Source organism: Talpa occidentalis, unplaced genomic scaffold (genome assembly GCF_014898055.3).
Source record: "Talpa occidentalis isolate TD23 unplaced genomic scaffold, MPIMG_talOcc4v2.1 talOcc4.5, whole genome shotgun sequence".
Taxonomy (NCBI): domain Eukaryota; kingdom Metazoa; phylum Chordata; class Mammalia; order Eulipotyphla; family Talpidae; genus Talpa; species Talpa occidentalis.
In genome coordinates, this window is record NW_023604861.1 from 130,362,476 (window position 1) to 130,369,146 (window position 6,671).

The following is a 6,671-nucleotide window of genomic DNA, read 5'->3' on the forward strand; positions in this document are numbered from 1 at the left end:
CCACTGCAGCACGAGTTCAATCCTCAGCCAGGGAGCGGACCCATATATGGCACAGCAGACCTCTCCTGTCTCGCCCGCCGCTCCCCTCAGCAGTGTATTTCAGTAGATCTGCCTGTTTTGCTCCCTGCTGTCTCTAGTGAATCCTCTCACCCCCACCCCCACCCCTGGCCTGCTCCCCAGCTCTTGTATGCATAAATAAAATAAATCTTTAAAGATTTGAAAAAGAAATAAGACCTCTGGTTCTAGGAGTGGGTAGCTGTGTTGGGTCCCAGTGGGTACAGACCGCAGCCCCTGTACCCTGGATTCTGCACACTTTGCGCTACCGTGGGTTCTGCCCTGTTTCCAGTTCTGCGCTATCCAGAACCGCAGAGGACTGCCTCTCAGGGCCCGACACTCCCACCCTGAGATAGTCCCTGTGTGGGCACAGATGACACAACTTTTGCCACGAATAGGATGTGGCAGGGTGGTCTGTGGGGAGTTTGTCAATAGCTTGTCCCAGCCCCAGCTCTGGCCTCCACATGTTCAGGTTTTAAGGCCTGCCCCATGCAGCTGAGGTCTGCAGCAGGATCTGTGGGGCAGCCCCTGCAAAATAAGCCAGGAAAACGAAATGGCCTTTGTCTCCTAAGGCGGTTTTATACATCCCCCCAGACCTTCACAGCCACATCTTCTGCCTGCCACCATATGCTTTAGGAAATGCAGGAGCAATAAATCAAATTAACCTCACGAAGGTCCCCTCGCTTAATGAAGCACATGTACAACATCAAAAATGGCTACAAGGCCGTGGGCTTTTAATAGAACCTCAGTTCCCCACTGATTTTCATTCTAAAATCAGGAATGTGTCCTTCTGGTTACAAAATAATTGGCCATTTAGACATGATTTCCCCCCAGCTTTATTGAAGTGCAATTAAGAAATAAAATTGTACACACAGTTATTCCTCGGGATCCATCGGGAATTGGTTCCAGGACCACCCCCCTCCCCCCACCCCAGAATATGAAAATCTGCAGCTGTTCAAGTCTGTTATAAAAATGGCAGCATATTTGCATATAGGCTGGGACATCCTCCCGCACCCCGTCGACTCTTGAACATGCAGGGGTTTGGGGGAATGGCCCCCTCTCCGCCCTGCAGTTGAAAATCTAAGTGTAACTTGGAATCTGCTGTCTGTACCCGCAGCTTCCACATCCACATTTTCAACCAGCTGACATTGGGGTTGGCCTACTCTGAACGCGGGGCCTGCATGTCGAATAAACCCCGAGTGTGAGCAGAACCCACGCAGCTTAAGCCCACGTTGTCAAGAGTCCTTAAATCATCTCTAGAGCGCGTATAACACTTGATACAAGCTAAATGCTGGGTCAGTGGTTTGTACTGTGTCATTTAGGGAATAATGACCGAGAGTCTGCACATGTTCAGCCCAGAGAAACCACCGTAGGTCTAAGCACAGTTTCAATCTGAGGTCGGTTGAATCTGACGATTCAAAGCCCAGCCAAAGAGCCCCGACTGCATTTAACATGTGCAACACGATGATTTGCTGTAAATCCACATTGTGAAATGACGACCACAATCAAGGTAATTAACATCCATCGCCCCACAGAGTCACCATTCGTGTGTGTGTGTGTGTGTGTGTGTGTGTGTGTGTGTGTGTGGTGAGAACACTTAAGACCTGCTCTCTTAGCAGACTTCAATTATGCTGTAGAGTATTATTAACTCTAGTAACGACCAGGTCCTTGTTCATCTCCCCTCCTGTCCCTGCCCCCCTCAACCTCTGGCCTACTTGGGGTCTAGGAGCTTAACTTTGTTTTTAGATTCCACATACTGTGTGAGAGCTTGGGAGCTTTGTGTTTTTTGTTTGGTTTGTTTCCCTTTGCATAATAATGTCTTCGAGGCTCATCTGTCCCTGCCAATGGCATGCATACAGAATGGCTTCCTGATTTAACCGTGCACAGCATTCCCACCCTCCGGTGCTCTCCGTGCTCTCGCTGACATTTGCTATTGCTTGTCTTTTTTATAAGAGCCAGCTTATCAGCTGTGAGTGGCATCTTACTGTGGGTTTCATTTACATTTCCCCATGAGAAGTGGTGCTGACCCGCCTTGGTGTACCTGTTGGCCACCTGCAAGTCTTCCTTGGAAAAATCTCTTTTCAGGTCCTTTGCCATTTAAAAATTGCATTACTGCCTTGTTCACCTGTTGATTCCTGACCATATTTTCCCTCAGTTCCCTTGAGTACTTTATTATGAAAATAACAGTTCAGAAAGAATCGACTTCTCTCAGACCTGCTGGGCTATTTACTTGCCATCACAGTCCTGCAGCTCATGTCGCGGTGGTGAGAGCACTGCAGAGGCTAAATCGGTGACCACCACCACTTGTATATTTGCTCTTTCCCTTTTTTAATAGGAAAGGTATATAAAAGGTGTACTTTTAAATTTTATATATTGTTCTTTATTATATAGAGTATATATCATCTGTATATATATTTTATCATATGTATTCTCTATTATATAGACTATTTTATATGATTATATATGCATGTATATAATGAAAATATGAGCAGGTCAATAATCAGAGCATTTTACTAGGGGAATGTGACCCAGAGAAGGCTGAGCTGAGGAAGCTAGGAGTGGGCGGAGGGCTGAAATATTATCAATTGCTCAATCAAATACTTCTCTTGATCAACTTTACTGCATGTTGATGATGCCCCAGGCATGGCTTGAGGCCATGTGAACACAGGGCCAGCCAGTCAGCCCAAGTCCCTGTCCCCATGCGCTTCCCCTGGTGAGTGTTTACCGGAGAGCCTGGCCTTGTGAGTCTGGTGGGCAGATCAAGGGCCCGAGGCTGCAGGGAGCCCTGAGCCCTCCAGGGCAGCTGTTTTGCTGGACTCAGAGCAGGGAAGCAGCCACACGAGGCTTAGGGATGGGACCCAGACCAGACACTGGCCTTAGGATGCCAGCCGTGCGGTCTCTTGGTGTGGCTGTGACAACACTTCTGTCCCCAAACACAACCCTTTGGTTTTCTGCCCCGCCGAGGTTAGTGGCTTGCTGGACTCGACAAGCGCTGATTCTCCAGACATTATCTGACAAAATGGGTCTTGCTTTCTGATGGGCGTGGATGACAGATGGCAGTAGCCTCCGCAGGCAGCCCCCAGGTGATGGACTCACGGGACACCACCTTCCATAGTTTTTTTCTCTCATGCCTTTGAGATCACCGCCTTGATTTAACAATGCCACTTACCTTGTGACCAGGAGGACGGTTAATCACCATCGTCCTGAGCCTCCTATTCTTTGCTATCCCATGGGGGGCAGGGCTGGGGCAGGGCGGGGGTGCAGTGTTGCAATGACTCGTGAATGAAATGTGAAAATGTGAAAGAGAGGAGCACTGTCCTGGAGCTCAGCAGACGTGCATCACAGATGAGCCCCTTATTCATCTTGAAGTTTTGTTCAGTGAAGTTCTGTTAAGCAAAGGGTGACTCTTCTCAAATGATAGAAACCGCAATTTTCTAGACAAGAGGTCATTAGCAAGACTTAACCCCTTCACGGTTAAGGAAGAGCCCAGGAGATGGTGCAAAGGAACCTCTTGTTGCTTAGGGCTGAGACTCTGTCCTGGAACTAAGAAGCAACCATGATAAAACCCAGGCCTTTGTCTTCTCCCTCTTGGAGACCAGAGTAGTATGTGTGTGTGTGTGTGTGTGTGTGTGTGTATTGGTGAGTGCATCACGTGACCGAGCCAGCACTTTAAAGTCGGTGCCTCTGACGCTGGCCTCAAAACAGAATAATTGCCTGCAGACATCCCTTTTGATCACATTCTAATACCGATTTACAACTCTGCTTCCTTGTAACCCCCGAGAAAGCCCTAATCACGGAGCACATACCAAAAATTAGAATTTTGGCTGTTTAGGAGTGGGTGTCTGTAGGTATGTATTTGTACAGGGGGCACTGAGCAGTGGTTTACTAATGTTTAGTTTTCCTTCCCCAAATTAAGCTCTCCGTGTGGCTAGTGGGAAATTTTCATCTGAGTGGCTCAGTGGAGCAGTAGAGGCAGAAGACAATTTTTTTTGTGGTTTGCTTGAGGCCAGTCAGTTTTTCCATCCTGTTCCTTTATTATGATCATGATTACTTCATTACCTACCCCTGATGGGGTTTCTTTAGGTCCCGGTCTGTTTTTAATAAGAAGCAGACTAAAAACAAAGTTTCAGTTGTGTTTGAAATCTTCAGCTTTTTTCCTGAAATAATAGGTTAAAGAATTTTATTTGTCTTCTGAGGGTCTGAGGTTGGCTCAGAAATGCCCTGACCCAAGTCCTTGGGGGAACAGGGAAGGACTGAGGGGCACTGAGAAATGTGCCATCGATACAGATTCCTGGGCTCTGCTCCATCGGCCCAGACTGAATCCCCTGGGGAGGCCTGGGAAACCGAGCTCTTAGCAAACATTCCAGGTGATTCTTGTGAACTGGGTCAAGGAGGAAAAATCCACCAGCAATATTTCTTTTTAATTGATATATAATTCACATGCCATAAAACCCACCATTAAAAGTGTACAATTTAGCGGTTTTGAGCATGTCACGAGGTTGTGCAACCACCACACTGTCCAATTCTTGAACAGTTCTACCTCCCAGAAAGAAACCCCATACCTATTAGCAGTTAATCCCAATTTCCCTCCCCTCTAGCCTCTGATTTGTTTTTGTTTCCTGTTTCTATGGATTTGTCTAGTCTATTTCATAGAAAAGATGTCATGTGATTGTGTCATGTGTCACTCAACGTACTGTTTTCAAAGATTATCCATCTGTAACATGCATCAGGACTTCATTTCTTTTTATTGCTCAATAATATTCCATTGTGATAGAATCAATGTGACATATCACATTTTGTTGATTATTAATCAGTGTTTGCTGAGCACCGTTTATGTGCAAGATGGTTTTCTGGACTGCCCAGGGCATGGAAATGAGTTCTCCGATAGTGCAGGGAATCAAGAGGGGGTTGGGGAAGATAGCATCTGGCACAAAGCAGAATGAATGAATGAATGAGTGAATGAGTGAATGAATGAGTGAGTGAATGAGTTCACAAACACAGGAAAGGACAGTCAACTTGGAGCAGCATGGTGTCCATCTGGGGGTGGGTGGTGCCATCCAAGTTCAAGACCAGCAGTGACTGTCACTCAGCTGAGTGCTGGAAACTTATCTCCAAGTTGGGTCTGGTCCTGGGGTCCCAGAGATTAATAAAATGTGACCCACCTTGCAGAACTCACAGACGCGGCAAATCATAGGTCCTGAGACTGCATAATGCAGGGGGCAGGTAGAGGGAGAGAGCTAGAGGTGGGGCTTGGGGAGGCACCTTCCAGCTCAGGGTCGGTAAAGAAGAAGGAGGAGGTAGCATCGGAGCTGGGCTTGGGTAGAACTGAAGTGGGTGATCAACAGGAGTAGTTAAAGTCGGTGTTGGAAATGTCTGAGGTGCGCCCAGATGACCTCTTCCTTAGGTCAACATTTCTCAACTCTGTCTGCACATCAGAGTCACCTAAGGGCTCAGCAAATGACCCCCATCTGGGCCCTATCCCTAGAGATTCTGTTTCAGTTGATTCAGGGTGAGCCCAGGCAGCAGTATTTATTAAAAGTGATTCTAATGAGCAACCAGACTTAAGAACCACTGACTTGGAGGATTCCTCGAGACATGGCGGCCAGTGGCCTAGAGCATGGGGTTGGGAGTGGACTGGAGACAGGCTGACTGCACCGTTTATTGTCCAAACTGGGCCACCTTTTTTCACAAGGGCAGGTAACCAGGGACATGGTCCCCTAACCACAGAAGACCTTGCGTGAGGGCCATGGGGTTTGAACTTCACTTCATCACAAGTGGGGGTCATTGAAGGTTCTGGAGCAGAACACTGACACCTAACACTGCCTGAGAAGAGTAAGGGAACAGCAGCTGGGCAGATTGAAGGGGAAAAGCTGGAGTCAGGAAGACAGAGGACCCTGGGGAGGACTGAGCTGGGGAAATGAGAAGGCAGATAAAGGGTGAGGAGAAGGGCTCCCCAAGACCACACCAAGCAAACCTTCCCCTGGAATGAATCTGGTGCACGTGCAGGGCAGAGCTGCTTCGAGAGATGTCCATTGGCCCTGCTCTCTGCCTCTTGGTCCTACATGATGCTCTAGCAGCTGTGATTAAGAAGTGGGGTGGGGGTGGGGTGGACAGTGGGAGTTTCCCAGCACCCTTGGCCACCAGACGCCAGAGGTCCCCTGGGACTTTGCAGTTCCCTCTGCTCCTTGTGAATATTCCCCCAAGTTCCTAGGGGGAGTGGGTGCGAAATGAGGTTTCTGGTTAACACCAGCAAATGATGCTGAAGCAATTATTGAGTCAATAGGAGGGAATGAATTTTGTGCCCCAAACTGGTGAAGTGTGTTTGCTTAGAAGAAAGCCCAGGAAGTTATACAAGAGTCATCAGTCATGACCTTGACTGGGCAGATACCAGGTGGCACCATTTTTTTCTTTTCGTTGATCTGTATTTTCCTTTTTTCTACACTGATCATGCCACTATTTGAGTTACGAAAGGCACTTTTCTAAGAAAGAGAAAAATTATTATCTAGAAGCCCCAAGGAAAGATTGGACAGTGTCTTCTTTCATCTCATCCAGGAGCTAGAGAAGAATACATTGTTTGGAATATTTTATTTTATTTTATATTTATTTTATTTTTATGA